The following is a 19,264-nucleotide window of genomic DNA, read 5'->3' as shown; positions in this document are numbered from 1 at the left end:
GAAAGCAGAGCTACTAGAGCGACATCTTTTTTTTTTTTCTTTTTTGGTCTTTTGTCCTTTTAGGGCCACATCCATGGCATGTGGAGGTTCCCAGGCTAGGGGTCTAATCAGAGCTGCTGCTGCTGGCCTACACCACAGCCACAGCAATGAGGGATCTGAGCCTCACCTTCAACCTACACCAAAGCTCACAGCAACACTGGATCCTTAACCGACTGAGCAAGGCCAGTGATTGAACCTGAGTCCTCATGGATACTAGTCAGATTCATTGCTGCTGAGCCACGACAAGAACTCCTGCTCTTTCTCTTAACATTAGGCACAAAGCAAGATGCCCACTCTTACCACTCCTTCACAACACTGCACTGGACGTCGTAGTGCAATAAGGCAAGAAAAAAGAAACGGCATAGGGACTGAAAAGGAAGAAACACGGCTGTCCCCTGGAGCTCCCTGGTGGACTAGCACTTAAGAATTCAGTGTTGTCACTGCTGTGGCTCTGGTTGGATCCCTGGCCTGGGAAATTCGGCATGCTGTGGGTGCAGCCAAACAAAAATGAAAACAAAAATCCCACAACTATCCCTATTTCCAGATGACATGATTTTCTATATAGAAAATTCCAAGAAATCTACAAAAAAAATCCCTTGAACTAATGAATGAGTTTAGCAAAGTCACAGAATACAACGTCAACCCACAGAAATAATTGTTTCTATAGACTAATAAAGAACGACTGGAAATCAAAATCTTAATAAAGGAATAACATTTAAATTAGCACCCCCTTAAGTTCCCTGTTGGTTAAGCAGGTTAATAATCCAGCATTGTCAGTGCTGTGGGCTCTGGAGCAACTCTGGCACAGGTTCAATCCCTGGGTGGGGAACTTCAACATGATGAAAGTACAGCAGAAAAAAAAAATAGCACCACCTGGAGTTCCCATCGTGGTGCAGTGGTTAATGAATCCAATTAGGATCCATGAGGTTGGGGATTCTATCCCTGGCCTTGCTCAGTGGGTTAAGGATCTGGTGTTGCTGTGGGCTGCAGTGATGGTCACAGACAAGTCTTGGATCCTGAGTTGCAGTGGCTTTGGCGTAAGCTGGTGGCTGCAGCTCCAATTAGACCCCTAGCCTGGGAACCTCCATATGCAGCAGGAAGCAGCCCTAGAAAAGGCAAAAAAAAAAAAAAACAAAAAACAAAAAACAAAACCTCCCTGTTATAGACTGAATTGTATTCTCCCACATTCATATGTTGACGTCCAGCCCTAGACCTTAGAATGTGATGGATTGCAGAGTCTTTTTTTTTTTTTTTTTTTTTGTCTTTTCTAGGGCTGCACCCATAGCACATGGAGGCTCCCAGGCTACGGGTCTAATCAGAGCTGTAGCTGCCAGCCTACACCACAGCCACAGCAATATGGGATCCAAGCCACATCTGCAACCTACACCACAGCTCATGGCAACAACGGATCCTTGACCCACTGATGGAGGCCAGAGATCAAACCCACAACCTCATAGTTCCTAGTAGGATTTGTTAAACATTGAGCCAGGACAGGACCTCCAGAGATAGTCTTTAAAGAGATAAAATGTACCCCAGATATTTATTTTTTCTCAGCTTATAAATAAGCATTATCATACTGAGTAATACTGGAACACAAGACATAAGGCAAAATTACTAATACTGATCCTGTATTTATTTAAAATTTTGTATTGTGTTCATCGTCATGAATTTTTGCATTAATTGTGATTTTTAAAATATATTGCATTCATTATTTCTCTTGAAAAAAAAGAAATAAAATGAAGTCATAGAGTTGGGCCTAAATCCAATATGACTGGTGTCCTTATAAGAAAAGGAATTTAGGTCAAAACATGCGTGGACAGAAGACCATGCGAAGACATAGAAGATGGGCATCTACAAGCCATGGAGAGACGCCTCAGGAGAAACCACCAGCAAATGTCGATCTGGCTGGGAAACTGTATGGAAAAAAAAATGGCCATCTTCGCAAAGGTGTGGCTCCAGGCTCTAGGGGTCTATTTCTGACTCTTGCCTGTGCTTCTGCTGCCAACAGAGCTCAACACTAAGTTCCTAAATGAGCATCAGTACCATCTCCAGAATCATTGCAGCAGCTGACACTTGGTTAGTGTTTTGCTCACTCCACTCCCCTTTCCCCACCTGGCTTGGGTCCTCCAGGTTGTGTGGTGCCCCCAGGGTATGGCTTCTGTGCCCCCAGACATTTGTAAGACTCAGCAGCCTCCCTCCATCCTGCAGGATTTGCTCACATCTCCTCTGAGCAAATACTAATCTTTTCCCCATCACCCAGGCCCTCAATCACTACGAAGGCTCTGGCAGTCATTGGCACAAGTTCCTGCACTGGGGAGTTTTTGGTGGAAGGGCTCCAGCTGGGGCATCAGTGGGGCAGTCCTCCCCACCCAATAGTTTCTTGGGACGCCAGCAGGAAGCAAGGCACTTTTGCCCTCTCAAAACATCCCATAGTATTTTGAAAGGTAACAGGAATGCAGCCAGTCCACAGCAGCCCTTTTGTATCTGTGCACGTGGTCCCCAGGCAAACATGTCTACCTCTCTGCCTGCATCAACAGCAGTCTTGTCATCAGGCCCTACACTCCCATCACCAGCGATGAGGACCAAGGCTATGTGGATCGTGTCATCAAGGTAAGGAGGGTAGGAAGGAGCTCCAGGAGCCCCTCACCCTCCTCTCTCTGGGATTTGTAGAAACTTCCAAGATGTATTTGATAGCAGGAGATGCATGTCATTTGGGGACATGGGGAGAGTATGTGGACTGGGAAAAGAGCACCTGTGTCATTCCTGCCCAGCTCCAGGCAGGTTCTAGTCAACAGGGGCCTCAGAAACCAGGGACATTCCAAATAAAATTCTTCCCGTTCTATCTTAACAGGTCTACTTGAAGGGCATGCACCCCAAATTTCCTGAGGGTGGAAAGGTGTCTCTGTACCAGAATAGCCTGAAGCTTGGGGATGTGGTGGCGATTTGAGGGTCCAGTGGGTTGCTTACTTACACTGGGAAAGGTAATGGCCCAGCTTCCACTCCAGTGCCCCTGGTCCTCCATACACAGTGTGGCTCTGAGTGTTCATGTGCCTGTGCGCAGGGATAAGGGCGGGTGGCCGCTCCTACAGACACAGCACTGAAACCATTGGAGGTATGTTCTTCAGTCCCATTTGCTGCAGAGATCCATTCCCTCCCTGTCCCCATGAATTCACCAGGCCTGACAGCTGTGGCGATGACTAAAACAAACCAGATCCTTAACTCTCTGAGTGAGGCCAGGGATCAAACCTGCAGCCTCATGCATCCTAGTTGGATTCATTTCCACTGTGCCATGATGGGAACTCCCAGTTTGTCTTATTTATGCTTTATTAATAATTGACTATCAAATTTTATTTTGCCCATATGTTTACTTAATTCTCCTGAGTCTGATGGCTGAGTTTATAAACAGTAGCTCTTACTCAGGCTGATGATCCTCCGTGTGCCCCCTGCAGCACACCAGTATCATGGAAATGGTTTCACTGGTCACTGAACAATCTCAATGGGTTTGCTGGGTACTAGTTTCCTCTGGAATAATAGCTACTTTCCCATTTGGCTGATTTTAGGAGTGGAACCAAAACTGGTCCCTGATGGAGTTAAGAATCATATTTTTGTGAGCTCTGCATTGATTCAACAGCTAGTTCTCCAGCAAGCCATGCTAATAGAGGAAGGGGCTGGAATTAGGTTTTGCGTGCTCTTTTATGTTGTTATTGTGTTACAGAGGTGGAGTCTTCACTCCTGGAGCAGGCTTCTGCAGAACAAAGTGAACAAAGTTGATCAAAAGACTCAACCAATGTGGTATTGAATTTAGTGTCATTAGCAGCTCTGAAGTCTAAATAGGTGAATATTTAACTGAAGTCATAAAGAGCACGAAATAACAGCTTTTTAATTTGGTATTTGAAATTCTATAATCCTTCCTGACTATATGTGGAGAAGATTGTCAATCTAAAATATGTGTACCATAAAAGCAGGAAATTGTACTTGCTTAACATAAATTTCAGATCGTAGCTGATTTGTGATTTGATTGCTTATGAGAGAAAACTAGTATTTGACTGACTTTTTCATTGAAGAATTTATGGTCAGTTTTTATAGGGAAGCTGGTAGATCCAAGGGTAGGATGGGTGGCTGTGTGTTGCTGACACATCTCTTGATGAAACACCCAGGCTGGTGGTCATATCAGGCAGTAACTGTGTTTTTCTTGCCATAATAATGAATGCCATCTCACTTTCCCATGAGTTTGACTGCAAAGTGTAGGCCTTTGCTATTTTAGCCTAGTTTTTCACCCATCTGTGCTGGCTAAGTTAAATAATAAAGGATTATTGATTAAACAGTGGTTTTGTGTTAGGATGTGCCTGTGTATTTGAGTAGTGGTATAAATGTGTTTCCTAAGTAGTCTATGTACTGCTAATAATGGGCTCGTCATTCATCATTTTCCCTGGTTCTGTAACTGTGTTGAGTTTTAAGGATATAGCTGGTAAATTTTGATTGACTTCCTTTTTTTTTGTCCTTTTCAGGCTGCACCCATGGCATATAGAGGTTCCCAGGCTAGGGGTCAAATCAGAGCTGTAGCAGCTGACCTACACCACAGCCACAGCAACACCAGATCCGAGCTGCATCTGTGACCTACACCACAACTCATGGCAACACCACATCCTCAACCCACTGAGCGAGGCCAGGGATCAAACCTACATCCTCATGCACACTGGTCAGGTCCTTAACCCACTGAGCCACAAAGGGAACTCCCAGGAGTTTTAGTTCTTAACCCTCTCAGCATCATTAGTTTCAAGTCAGCTGATGGAAGCCACAGGACATGACCACTACAGTTGGGGGGGGGTCTTAAATCAAGGCCTTATTTTAAAATAACAGTCATGGAAAGGATTATGTTGGATTTGCTTTTCCTTTGTTTCTGCATTCCCTCCATTTTGTAGTTAGTAACCACCTGAATCTGCCATTTTGAACTTAGGGAATGTCTAGAAGACTAAAACATTTTTCTACAAAAAGCAATGGGGGACACAGCAGGGCTTTTGTACCTTGGAGGACCGCACAGGGTCCTGCTTTGTTCAGTGATGTGAGTAGACTCCTATCATGGCAGTAAAAGTATTGTGTGTGGACATGAGTGGGGTGTCCTGGGAGTTCTCCCTTTGGGCTAGAAAGTTGCATTTGAAAGCTGCTACCAGAGGCCTGTCACATAGTCACCTAGGAGCATGTTTGGTTTCAGGAAGTCTGATTGAATGGCCCTTTTCTTACTGCCAACAGGCAAAATTGGTGGGATATCCAAATATTTGAGATTGGTGTGTATTCTTTTAATACTGTAGAAGTTCTGAGGTTTGCAAAGGATTGTCTGGGATGGGAGTTCCCCAATGATGTGGTTTCATATTCATTTCCTTTCCCCTGATCATTAATGAAATGCCTGCTCAGATGCTTTGGTCATTTTTTTTCCAATGCGTTTTCCAATGCATTGTCTTTTATTTTAAAAGTATGTAGTTGTTGGAGTTCCCATCGTGGCACAGCAGAAGCAGATCCAACTAGGAGCCATGAGGTTGCAAGTTTGATCCCTGGCCTCACTCAGTGGGTGGAGGATCTGGCCTTGCCATGAGCTGTGGTGTAGGTCCTAGACATAGCTCAGATATGGTGTTGCTGTGGCTCTGGCATAGGCTGGCAGCTGCAGCTCCTATTGGACCCCTGGCCCAGAACTTAAATATGCCAAAAAAGACCTGAATAAATAAAAAAACCAAATAAATGAATAAGTTGCAGCACTTAGGTATGAATGTGAGTTCAGCACGTGTAATTCTGAAAGGATGGGAGGAGCTGAGCCTCCTAACAAAGACAGAATGGCTAAATAAACTATGGCACACCGACATCCTGGGAGGCATGCTGCCTTATAGATGTTCTTGGGGATATTTACTTGTCGATGGTGATGCTGAATGTAGATAGATAGATGATAGATAGGTAGATGATAGAAAGAAATTAGTGTGTATTATATTTAAGTTAATGTGCAAGACTTCATATTTTACCCTTTAGATTTTTCCTAAATATATATATATATATATATATATCTACTCTGAAAACAGAGCCAAATGTACTTGGTAAAAGGATATTTTCCTGTAAATTATTATTTTTATTTTAGTGCTTCCTTTATTCAAATTTATTTCAGGAGCTTTTTCATTTATGTGCACAGTATTCTTGCATTCTTTGCTTTATAAACTCAGGCACTCAACCAGGAGAAGCTTCAAGGGCTGGGCTGACCCAAAGTTCTGTGAACTTTGAAGTTTTCAGCATTACTGGGCCACAGTGAAGGTTAGATTACTTGCCCTCTTCCAGGCTTTAAGGTTAGGTGTAAACTTTCCTGAAAAGCATCAAGAGGGCTAAGCTTCCAAGGGTGAAATCAAATCTGATTCAGTATATTTGCTCCTGTGAAAAACTTCCCCAGCTCAGACCTGTGCTAGCACAAGTTAATCTCAAAGTGGTACCAGAGAAACATTTCATGCATAGAGTTTGGTTGGTTACCTGGGTTGGGGAAACAATAGCAGGTGAAACTATTGTGGGAGAATTGGTGCTTCTGTGCCCATTGGCTTCTGGAAGAAGAGGCAGGGGGTCATGTTTCACAGCAACCACAACCACCGCATCCACAGGCTCTGAGGGGTGGATACAAAGTCTTTTGGGAGAAGAGGGGCCACAGATTTCCCCAGACCCAAACACGGACTCATACAGAGCATGCTTGTGCTCAGCCTTAGATTTCATGTTGGGGCCAACCTGGCTGACTCTGGGGAGGATATAGGTGTTCCCCAGCCAGGGTGGCTGGGGGCAGTGGTGGTGGGAGGAATGAGTGGGGGTATGGTGGGAGTGGTGGCAAGCCACCCCATTCAGAGCCTCAGTATAGCAGCCTTGCCGGGCGGGCGAGCCCAGTTTACTACTGATGCCCATGATGCTGTTGAGCATGGTGATGGAGACTGCCCCGATGCAGTGGTTGGTGTAGGTCTTGGAGAGCTTGGCCACCTTGGAGAGCATCTACATCCTGGTGCCCAGCAAGTTCTTGCTGATGTCTTTGTCCTCGTACCAGGTCATATCGCCCTCGCTGCAGTGGTCACGGGGCAGCTGGAAGAATGCCTTGCAGAGGGGTCTGTGCTTCGACAGGTACTTGACGAAGCTTGTGTAAGGGCAGAACTCGGTTCCTGTCTCATACATGAGGGGCAATTTCTCCTCGTCACTGCTCTTGGCATGCTTCTTGCTCCAAGACAATGAGCACAATTTGTGGTAGGGCCCGAAGTACTTAAGGTAGACGAACTTGCCACCATCCTCATCCATCGCCAGCCCAAAGGAGTCCTTGAGCTCACGCTGGTTCTCACGGCCTCACGTGCAGAAGTACATGCACGTCTCGAACCAGACCTTGTTGAGCAGCCTGAAGGGCATGTTGGTGCTGAAGATGCTGGAGATTTAGAGCTTGCCCAGGTCGGCCCCCGTGATGGATTGCTTCTGCACCTCTGGCGGGGCACCCTGTTCCTCGAGCTTGCACATGACCACAGCCAGTCAAGTTGGCGCTGCACAGCTTGGGGTCCTTGGTGAGGTCGAGCGTGCGGCAGTAAGGGGACTCATTGAGGTAGTGGTTGAGGGAGCTGTGGATGATGATGAGCAACGACATGCTGTAGAGCTGGCCACTCTTGGAGTGGGCCTCTGCATAGAATGCATAGAACAAGCACAGCACGTGGCACAGAGCCCCCTTGTCCATGGTCTCCAAGTCTGGGCTCTGCGCCTTCTTGCTCAGGTACTCCTGGAAGATGCGCAAATCATAGTGGGTTGCCAGCCGGGTGTTCTTGCTCAGCTGGGCCCGCTCGGGGTCCCATCCCCTGGGCGGCCCACCACAGGCCTGGGGCGCCAGCAGTTGCAGTGGCGCCTAGGGCTTCAGCATAGAGCTCTGGTCCATATTGATCATATGGACCAGCTCAGGCTCCAGCTCCTCCCCAGCCAAGTCCTCAGGCTCCAAGGGCTGGTCCCAGTCCAGCCCCATCTCTTCCTCCTCCTCCTCCTCCAGACCCCCACCTCCACCCTCCTCCTCCTCATCCCCTGTTATCTGCACCTCCTGGATCTCCTTCTCCTCTTCCTCTTCCTCCTCCTCCTCACCAGTGCTGCAGTAGTGCAGGTGGCAGTGGCGGCGGCTGTGGCCCCCAGCACCGTGCTCGCCCTCACCCTCCTCCCCATTGTTCTCCTTGGCAGCAGCGGCAGTGGCGGCGGTGCTGGCGCTGCGGCCCGTGCTGGTGTTACAGCCCCGGCTGCCACGCATTCTCGCCATATTGCTGTCTCTCTGCCTCCTGTAAGTTACTCACCTTCCTAGTGTCTGCCTGGAGAGGATACAACATCTAAATCACAAGAGGAGAGACCTCTGTGGGTGTGCCTGCAGCACTGCTGTCTATGGTAAACAGCCTGCTGCTGACACTTTATAAAAGGAAAACTTTATCTCTCTTCTTGATCTGAAAGTGCCAACCAATGAACACTATCTAAACAATACTAACTCATAAAATGTTACTAAATGAAAAAAAATCCTGTTACAGTTTATAGAGTAAGATCCCCATTTAAAAAAAATAACACCACACAACTGTGTCTGAAGATACACGAATATGAAAAAGTCTGAAAACTCCCAGGATACCCCATGGTGTATGCCTACTTTCACTGTTGGTACTGTCTCTAGCTTTTGGGACTTGTATAGAAAAGCAGAAAAATACAAATGAAAAGCCAAACATGGGTGTTTCCATCAACGCTTGGTGGAAACAAATCTGACTAGCATCCATGCAGACACAGGTTAAACCCCTGGCCTAGCTCAGTGGGTTAAGGATCCAGCATTGCCTCAAACAGTGGTGTATGTCACAGACATGGCTCGATCTGGCATTGCTATGGCTGTGGCTGTGGTGTAGGCTGGTGGCTACAGCTCCAGTTCAAACCCTAGCCTGGAAACCTCCATGTGGCATGAGTGAGGCCCTAAAAAGAAAAAAGAAAGAAAAAAAGAAAAGCCAAACACAGCCTAGAGAGGTGCTGAGCATAGAATAATGGTGCTCACTGGCAGGGGTTCAGGACACTGCTTTTGGTGCCTGGTAGGCCTGGGTTCAAAGTCAGATTCTGTCATTTACCAGATAAGATTCTGGGCAAGGGGCTTTATAGCTCCAAGTCTCAGTTTCTTCTTCTTTAAATTAGGGTTCATTGTGCTCACCTTACAGTGTTATCAGACCATAAAAGTGATACCATAAAGTCTTTCACAAAATGACTGCCAACAGCAAAGTAAATGGGCATTGGTTTTAACAAAAATAATCACCTTTATTGAGATCAATTGCACATAATAAAATGCAATTGAGCTACACAGTGCTGTGGCTGTAGCCTCTCCTCCCATCACCACAGATTAAATTTGCCATTTCTATAGTTTTGTGTAGATGAAATCACAAGGATATGCTTCCTTCCCTTTTTGAGATTCAGTCGGTTTGTTGTTCCAGGTATCATTAGTTTGGTTCCTAAGAGCCCCAAATGTCTACGAGCAGGTAAAGGCTGTACAGTGATGAATTATCCAAAGAAAGTTCTAACCTTCCACTTTCAGTTCCTGGGAGGTGATCTTTAGGATGCTGGAATAGCCTGCTTCATGGGACTGTTTGCCCAACAGTCCCACAACGTGATTTATGATGGATGGGTCTTTGGAACACACTCTATCAATTCCATCCTCTGGGAGAGGCTGGAGATGATCATCCATGTGGCAATAGGTGATCAAGCTCCAGTATAAACTCTGGAAACAGTGCATGAGTGATCCTCCTGAATCAGCAGTATTCTGTACACTCTGCTATGCATTGATGCCGGGAGGGGGGTGGGTAACACATCCTGAGAAAATGGAAACCTCATGTTGGAAACCCTTCCAGATTTGGCCCTATGTGGTGGGAACACTTGGTTGATTCTAATTTGTATCCCTTTGCTGTAGGAAAAACATAATTCTAAATGGAGCACTTTCCTGAGTTCTGTGAATTGTTCTAGGAAATTATGGAACCTGAGAGGGGTGGTGGAGACTCCCAAATTTGTTTCTGAAGTGAGGAGGGTGTGGGGATTCCCAGACTTGTGGCTGGTGCCTGAGCTGAGAACGTCTTGTAGGAATTCTGCCCTCAGACTTTTCAGTTTGGCAAACTCCCTGCCCATGGATAAATGCATTGTGGTATGTACCATGGAAGGGTACTCAGTGATTTGAAAAAGGACATACTATTGATGCATGCATGGGACACAGAAATGAATCTCAAAACTATTGTGTGTGTGGGTTTAATGCTGCAATTCAGCAACTGACCCAGATAACAGGTGACCACGGATGCCCTCCCCCTGGGCTTATTGCACAGAAAAATGCCATGCCAGGAAGGCAAATTGCCATGGTTTGTGGGTGAGGAGGGTGAGAGCTTCATTGGGAAGTGAAACATTGGTGGGGCCCAGAGGATAGAGTGATATGGAAGCCATGAGGGCACTTCCTTCTAACACAGATGGACAAGCCTGGCAGGAAAATGGACACTAGGGCTCAGGGAAAATAAAGCAAGGCTAGGGGTCAGTGAGAATTTGGACTCACCTGTAAGGTGTGAGGTGACCCTAGCATTTTCAGAGCTGGATGTGGGTTGCCATGTGATGAAAGTAAGGTGGTGGAGTCTCCACTGTGGCTCAGTAGAAATGAATCTGACTAGCATCCATGAAGACTCAGGTTCAATCCCTGGCCTTGTTCAGTGGGCTAAGGATACAGCATTGCCTCAAACTGTGGTGTAGGTTGCAGAATAATCTTGGATCCTGAATTGTTGTGGCTGCAGTGTAGGCAGGTGGCTAGAGCTTTGATTCAACCCCTAGCCTGGGAACCTCCATATGCCACAGGGATGCCCCCCAAAAAAAGATAAAAAAAAAGTAAGGTGGAAAGAAAAATTTGCTCCCTACTGTTGTACCAGGTTGAAGACTAATATTGTTGTACCCACTGGAGAATAATTGGAATGGTTGGGCAAAGGATATTTGCTCTGAATATAGCTGTCAGCAACCCATGCACATTTCAATACCCAGTGAAGTGCTTTTCAGACTTTTCTCAACAGCAACTGAAAAATAAATTTTGCATCAATACTCAGTATGCATACAAATGAAACAAAATTTCACCAAACAATATGTGCTCTTACAGCATGCAGTGCATTCTAAAATTTCCTATTCTATCCTGGTCTATGGTTTCTTTTCCTTGCCATTCTTTCTTTCTTTCTTTTTCTCTTGATCTTGCCCTCTTTCTTTCTTTCCTTCCTTCCTTTTGCTTTTCAGGGCCACAGCCAAGGCGTATGGAGTTTTCCAGCCTAGGGGTCAAATCAGAGCTGTAGCTGCTGGCCTACACCACAGCCACAGCAATGCAGGATCCAATCCAGGTCTGTGACCTATAACACAGCTCACCACAATGCCAGATCCTTAATCCACTGAGGGAGGCCAGGGATCAAACTGCATCTTCATGGAAAATAGTTGGAGTTGTTACCAATGAGCCACAATGGGAACTCCTAGGATTTCTTTTTAAAAAACATACTGGTGATTAAGCACTAATTTTTTTCCTGGCTAAATACATTTGACCCCTTCCACATCCTATAGTGAAACTGCTTTTCTGGGTGGATGGGGGCGGGGGGCATTGGTGTTTCTGCAGAGCTGCAGGGATGGGCTGTGGTGTGGCTCTGACAGTGAGCTGGGATGGGGGGAGAGCAGTTATGGGGACTGGCTCTGCCTCTCAGGTCATGTGGCCATAGGCACATCTTGTCACCTCTGACCCTGACTTGCCAACTCTTCAGAGGGACTGGCCACACCTGCCCTGCCTCTGAGTGGCCCTCAGAGTTGAGACCAGGTACTTGAAAGCTTCTTGGAGCTGCTATGAGCTATTTGAGGGAAAGGAATTATGTCCCTGTTTTTGTAATGCGCCCCACACCCTTCCCACAGACACCTGGTAACCACTGCAGTGGATGCATATCACAAAGCAAGCATGGGAGTGTCACAGCATAGGTGATTTTAAAAGTCTGAGCATCCCCTCCAAGGCAGGTAGGACTACATATTTTAGATACATGGTCTGTAAACATCACTCAGGTATTCTTTGTAGGAAGTTATTATGCTCATCATATGGGTGAGGAAACAGAGGCTCAGAGAGAGGAGAATGTTGCAATGATTGCATGGGTGAGAGATTTCAAAGCCCAGAGCACTCATTAGCCCCTGTCCCCCTGCCCACTCTGCCCCACTGTGAAGTCCTTGACCTTCAACAGCCAGGCCCAGGGCATTTAGGGAAGTGTGTTAGCTGCAGACAGCCATGGATGAACACTGCAGCCCGAGGTGCCCCTCAGTGCTCTGGAGAGCTCTCATGTATATAGATATGTCTCTGTCATTGAATCTGGTTTCCCAAATTATGATCATTGCAACTGCAAACACGCAGGGCACCCAGCTCAGCTTTGTTCAGACCCTTGACTCCTTATGGCAGACATGGTTGTTACACCTGCTCTAACAAAGTTGGGAGGGTTGAGATGGCTTTCCCAAAGTCACACAGCCGATAAGGAGCTGAGCTGAAACTTGAACTCCACTTGATCCCCAGACCTCCAATTATGACAATTTCAACCACTATGTCTTGGAGATTTAAGGAACAAGAAAATGGGAAGGAATAGAGAAGGCTGATGCTCAATTCTGAGGATATCTTGAGTGCTCTCAAGGAAAGCCAAAGTGCAAGAAGAGAAACATAGACTGAGAGAGCTGAGGGCCAATCAGGTCAGAGTGTACAGCATAACCCAGATTCCAGCAACCGCCCCCCAAAGCATTCTATTATTCTCTTTTTTTCTTTTTTCTTTTTTCTTGTTAGGGCTGCACTCATGGCATATGCAAGTTCCCAGGCTAGGGGTCAAATCAGAGCTGAAGCTGCCAGCCTAAGCCACAGCCATAGCATCACCAGATCCAAAGCACATCTGCAACCTACACCACAGCTCACAGCAATGATGGATCCCTGCTAGAACAGCCTTGGCTGTGGACTCTCCTCCAGGCAGGTGGATTTTTCATAAACACTTTGTTGTCAATCTCAAGAAGAGGAGAATTACAGTCTCAGGGTTCTGACAGCATGGTGCCCCAGAACACACTCTCCATGCTCCTGTCCCATGTGCATGGTGGGGTCACTGGGGGCCTGCCAGCCAGAGGAGGAGACTGGAGGGGAGGGTGCGCAGCTTCAGAGAAGGGAAAGTCTTTATAAATAACTCCATCCTCCCTCTGCCTTGAAATCACAGCACTATGACAGGCTATGAAATTAAATGAAGAGCAGCCAGGGCTACGGCATCAGTGGGGAGAGAGGGTGCAGGATGGGGATAAGCTGGAGAGGCAGGTTAATGATAACTCAGGTAAACAGGTGACCCCTGAGAGGAGTCAAGAAGCCCTGGGATGTGCACTTGTCTGAGTGTGTGTGTGTATTTGTGTGTGTGTGTGTGTGTGTGTGTGTGTGTGTGTAAGATATACACACAGAAAGAGAGAGAGGGAGAAGGCCATGAAATCCACTTGTATTTCATCCCTCCCTCTTTTTTTTTTTTGATTTTTAGGGCCACACTGGCAACATATGGAGGTTCCAAGGTTAGGGGTTGAATTGGAGCTGTACCTTCCAGTCTACACCACAGCCACAGCAACATGGGATCCAAGCTCCGTCTATGACCTACACAACAGTTCATGGCAATGCTGGATCCTTAACTGGCTGAGCGAGGCCAGGGATTGAACACACTTCCTCATGGATAGTAGTCAGATTCATTACCCACTGAGCCACAATGGGAACTCCTGATCAGAGTATTCTGAACACACTTGGCCCAAGCACTTCCAAGCCAGCTACACAAACTCTCACGCACACAAACACAATTTTCATCCTTAAATCTTGGTAGCTAAGCTGTACAACCACATGAGATGAAGTCAAGAGAAGTGTGCAGCCTGAGTTGGTTTCTCTGGAGCTCTCAATGTGACCCTGATAAGTGGCATCCTGTGGGTTAAGCTGACTAACTAGACCAGGGGCTCCTGCCCCAGTGGCCACACAGCCACCTGGGGAAAACATTCTTGGCCTGGGAGCTTTCCATCAGTTTGATTCAGATTGAGCCCAACCTCTTTCTTAGGAAGATTTTGTCTTCTTGCTCATGGCCTTCCTTCCCTTATTTAAATAATTGCCTTATATTTTTTCTCCTAGTCTAACTGGGGACAGACTCTTGCTCACTTAAGGACAATCCTTTTAATGTTTTTGTCGTTTTGCCTTTTCTAGGGCCACTCCCATGGTATATGGAGGTTCCCAGGCTAGGGGTCTAATCAGAGCTGTAGCCACTGGCCTGCACCAGAGACACAGCAATGTGGGATCCAAGCTGCATCTGCAACCTACACCACAGCTCACAGCAATGCCATATCCTTAACCCACTGAGCAAGGCCAGGGATCAAACCCACAACCTCATGGTTCCTAGTTGGAACCACAAACCTGTTAACCACTGAGCCACAACAGGAACTCCCACGGGCAATCCTTGAGTGACATTTTCCACTATAGTCCCTTCTAGATATAGGACTGATGTTTTCACCAGCTCTTCTGGGATTCTCTTACAGAGAGAGACTTGATGTTAAATCCAGTTTTTCCTTCATAGGAGGGGCCAGTAGTTACAGATGCACAGAAAGCTATTCCAGAGCACAGGCTACCCATACCAAGAAATCTGCCTGGGCTACTCAGATTCAGCCAGAGTCCATTTACACAACGCTAACTGAGAGTTCTCCACACAGAGAACTTAAACATCCCCAGATAAACAAGGAGAAAGTGCAAATTATGACTTAGGGCCCACATCTATTTTTGCACAGTGCATACCAATGTGGTTTTGCTCTTTAGCTAGGGCAATGCAACTACTAATTCCTTGACACAGAGCTACCCAGATGCAAGAATTTGTTTCCTGAGACTGTTACAAGAAATAAAGACCATTAGGAATTTGGTTTTCCCTTCAGAAATCCAGCAGGCATGATGGGGCTAGATGTGGAGTGTTTAAGCACTGTCTCTTAGAGCATAGTTTGAGCAGGACTGAAGAGGTTAAAGCAGGCCCAGAGAAAGGGGGCAGGCATTCAGGTGGGCTGGAATGTGCTAAGCTTGTGTCAGAGACTTTTATCATCAAGATTGTGCCATCAAGATCTTATCACAAGCACAGACTCAGCTTGGATGAGGAGCAAGTGTAAGAAATAAATCAGAACATCAAAGAATGAACTGTGAAAGGCATAAAGTACCACACACCAGCTGGCAAGAGAAGAAATTAGTCACAGAATTTGATCACTTGGAAGATACACTTGTAGGACAATATGAGCTGAGGATGTCTAGAGGAGCCACGGGATGTCAGTGGGCCCTCAGGGACAGGTGGATTCCTGAAGCTCTCAGCAAGCCTAGCCTGGCTCCATGGCATGTGTCTGGGAGGTGTGGGGGATTGAGGCAGGATAGAAGGATTGATGGATTTTAAATCATTGCCTAGTGGTTCTGCCAAGTTCAGTCAATACTTCCTCTGTCTTAAAATTAAAAAAAAAAAAAGAAAAGAGATGGGTAGAAAAGAGAGCATAATAAAAAGAAGAGTAGGGGAGCAGAAAAATAAGACAAGGTAAGAAGAATGCAAAGAAGGATAAAACAGTTTAATAAGTGCAAATTATGGTCTCAGAGCCAATATTAAAAAGATTTCAGTTGGGAGCGATGGGAGTTCATGTGTTTGTGTTTACTTCTGTTTCTGGGAAGATGTAATAGATTTTTTTTTCTTTTCCCCTTACTAAGGATGATTAGAAACTTTACACCATTTATATAAAGTCTACTTTTTTATATAAACAAAAGGCTGTGAAATGTGGAGGAAAGAAAGTAGATGAGCTGGGAACTGTGAGAACTGAGGATGATATGGTGGGGAGGCTCCACATATCCCAGACAAGGAGCTGAAGAAGCGACCAACAGGTGCAGACAAAATAAAGAAACAAACAAGAAAAGCCTGCTCTCGAGCCAAAGGCTGGGGAGAGAGGCAGGCTAGAAAGACACAAATCTTTTAGACAGTAACCATTCTACTCCAAATGCTACAGAGAGACAACCTGTCAACCAAGGTCTAGGGAGGAGCATGGCCTTCTGACCTCATGAGATTTGGAAGAGGTACCCCAACACCTATGCCACAGTGGTGACTGGACAGGTCAAATAGGGAGCCTGAGTTATCATCTCAAATAGCTGGTCACAAGGAATCCCTGACCCCGACCGAGGTATGAGTAGACGTCACATGTAAGTCTGCAACTCCAGCCCTCACTTGGCAGTGAGGGACACTTGCTTCAAGTCTCAGTGGGGTCTGACCTGTACCCCAACTGGCAGGAAGAAGGCAGTGACTCAAGGATCTTGCCTGACTTCTTTAAGTGACTGAGCTGACATGTAAACCCAGGTCTGTTGGCTTTCAATGCCCAGGAGTTTAAGCAGAAGCCAGGGTCCCCTCCAGGCATGTGGCACCCACTCTAGGCATGGGGCAAACCTGAAGCTGATATCTGGAAACCATTGTTAGGGGCCCATGTGGGGCTGGGGAGGCCAGAGCCCCCCAAGAGGCCAGGGATGCTCATCGGAGACAGTGTTTGGCCAAAATGGAGAAGCAGGTGCTAGGATGAGGGGACTTGTGAATTAAGGGCTGATGTTAGACAAGCATCTGGTTCAGTGACTACAAGGATGGCTTGTCAGCACTTAGACACAGAAGTGGTGGTGAATAAAAATCACTGATCCTGAGTTAACAAAGAATGAGTTATGCCAGACTGACCTCATTCCTCTCCATGGCTTTGCCCTTCTGATGATCTATGGGAGGTAGAGGGGAACTCATAGATGGCCACACTATAAATATCTGCGGTATGCCTCCTGACATTTGCAAGGACACCTTTGGAATGTGAGCTTGATGCCACCAAGGAAGGCTGCTTTCAGGTGAGTTGAGTACTTGTGCCCCAGGGGGCCCACTTAGCCACCACAAGCTCAGAGGGAGTCTCAGGAGCAAAGTGGAGATGGTTCAATAACCAATAAGGAAAATGTCACTGTGAACTGCTTGCAGAGAAAGCAAAGCACCTTGGAGCAGGCAGATTTACCTTTATATCTGGGGTGTCAGAGGGGTACCAATAGCATTGGGTGGGTGAAACCATAGCAGTAACAGCTGACACTGTGGAGTCTGCTCTAGGCCCCCCTACTCACTGTGCATAGATTCATCAGTTGCTCCTGACAAGCCTATGAAGTAGGTCCTGTTATTTGCCATGTTTTACACTTGGGGAAACTGAAGCAGTGAAAGGGGTCAAGGCCAACAGACCCCTGAGACTGAGTCCCTTCCGTTATTTATTTATCTATGCATTTATTTTTTTGGCCACCCCGAGGTACCTGGAGTTCCCAGGCCAGGGATAAAATCCAAGCCCCAGATGTGACCTAAGCTGCAGCTCTGGCAGTTCTGGAACCTCAACCCACCAATCTGGGCCAGGGATTGAACCTGTGTCTTGGTGCTCCTAAGATGCTGCTGATCCCATTGCACCACAGCAGGCACTCCAGGACTGAGTCCCTTTAGACTGAGATTGCCCTCTATGGTGGGGAAAGTGTACCTATTTTATGCACAAAAAGATGGCCCTTTACAGCAAGGGGCTCCCCATACACAGCTCTGGGAAACCCTCCCTGCCCCCCAGGCAGAGTTGGGGATCCCTCCATGTGCTGGCATGGTACCAGGGATGTGGTGCCATTGTCACACCCCACAGCTGCCCTGGTTTATCATTTCCTGTGTGTACAGGCCACGTCATCCATTTAGGGGGGACCGTCTGTGTGTACCTTAGTGATGCTTCAGAGTTTTTCATCAATGTTGGCAGGTGTTGGGGACTGAAGATGGAAGGTGTGGCAAAGCATGGAGGACAGAGAGAAGTCCTGGGGCTGTGGAGCCTGAGTGTTCACATGTGCAACAGAATCACTGGTAGAGGCCAGCTGAAGGGACAACAAATGAAGAAGTTTGTCAAATCCCCAGTGTTGTCTCAAGGGCAGCTGTGGAATGTTCTTTCCTGAGTCCTTGAATGGCCTGGGGAGACGACCCCATAAGAGATGCCCCGGCCTCTCCCATTCTCCAGCCCACAAGCCAAGAAGCCTGCGAAGACTTTGAAGTTTCTACTTGTGAAAATCGGGCTGCTTTCCTTGTCCTTTGCACAGCTCAGAGCTCTGAAAGACACAGAGGATTCCTATGTGCTTATTGCTAAGGGAAAGGAGCCATTCAGATAATGCCACATACTGTCTGATTCCAGCTATGTGACATTCAGGAAAAGGCAACATAATGGAGACCATCAAAAGGTCAGTGGCTGCGCATTCCCATTGTGGCTCAGTGGCAATGAATCCAACTAGTGTCCTTGAAGATGTGGGTTTGATCCCTGACCTCACTCAGTGGGTTAAGGATCTGGCATTGCTGTGGCTGTGGTGTAGGCTGGTAGCTACAGCTCTGATTTGACCCCTAGCCTGGAACTTCATACACCACAAATGTGGCCCTAAAAACAACAACAACAGTAACAACAACAGCCAAAACCAAAAAAAGATCGGTGCTGCCAAGTGTTCAAGGGGAGAGAGGGGTGAGCAGGTGGAGCCCAGGGCATGTTCAGGACAGGGACACAGCACTCTATGACACATGTCATTGTGCAGTTGTCTAAACCCAGAGAATGGATGACACCAACAGTGAACCTTGATGTAGAGGTTAGTTAACACTAAGTACTGGCTCATCAGTTGTAGCCAGGGTACCTCACTAAGGCAGAGGTTACTAATGGGCAAAACTGCACTGAGAGGGGGTCATATGGGAAATCTGTATTTTCTGTACAACTTTTCTATAAACCAATGACAGCTCTACAAAGAAAGCCTCTTTGAAAAACAGAGCTCTGTGTCTGACCTGGAGCATGAGCTGGAAACAGGGCCAGCCCACTGATGTGAAGTCATAGGAATGTGAGAACTCTGGGGAAGGGCAGATCCTCACTGCCCACGGTGGGTTTAAAAACAGGCAGCACCAATGTCATCATGACACTTGTCAGCTTCCTTCCTGTCTCCTGGCCCAAAGACACAATGGGCAAGCAGGCTTCATAGACCTGGAAATGCTCCAGTAATACTGTGTGAGCAAAATCAATCTGATAGATTTGTTTGGGCATTTAGTTGCTTGAAGTCATCCTAGCCAAATGGACTCTGTGATGGGCACCTTTAACACCTGTTTATGGCTGAGGA

General features: G+C 46.8%; 1 pseudogene; it reads right to left on the bottom strand.

Moving 5' to 3' along the window:
* Nucleotides 1–3,670: 3,670 nt before the first annotated feature.
* On the bottom strand, nt 3,671–8,337 carry LOC146398882 (uncharacterized; annotated as a pseudogene).
* Between the last annotated feature and the right edge of the window lie 10,927 nt (nt 8,338–19,264).

This window comes from Sus scrofa, chromosome 10, assembly GCF_054392235.1.
Source record: "Sus scrofa isolate SSC_HxYL_T2T_F1_AM1 chromosome 10, Sscrofa_HxYL_maternal_Yorkshire_Landrace_v2.0, whole genome shotgun sequence".
Taxonomy (NCBI): Eukaryota; Metazoa; Chordata; class Mammalia; order Artiodactyla; family Suidae; genus Sus; species Sus scrofa.
The sequence above is the reverse complement of the archived record's forward strand: the minus strand, read 5'-3'. Positions and strand labels throughout refer to the sequence as shown.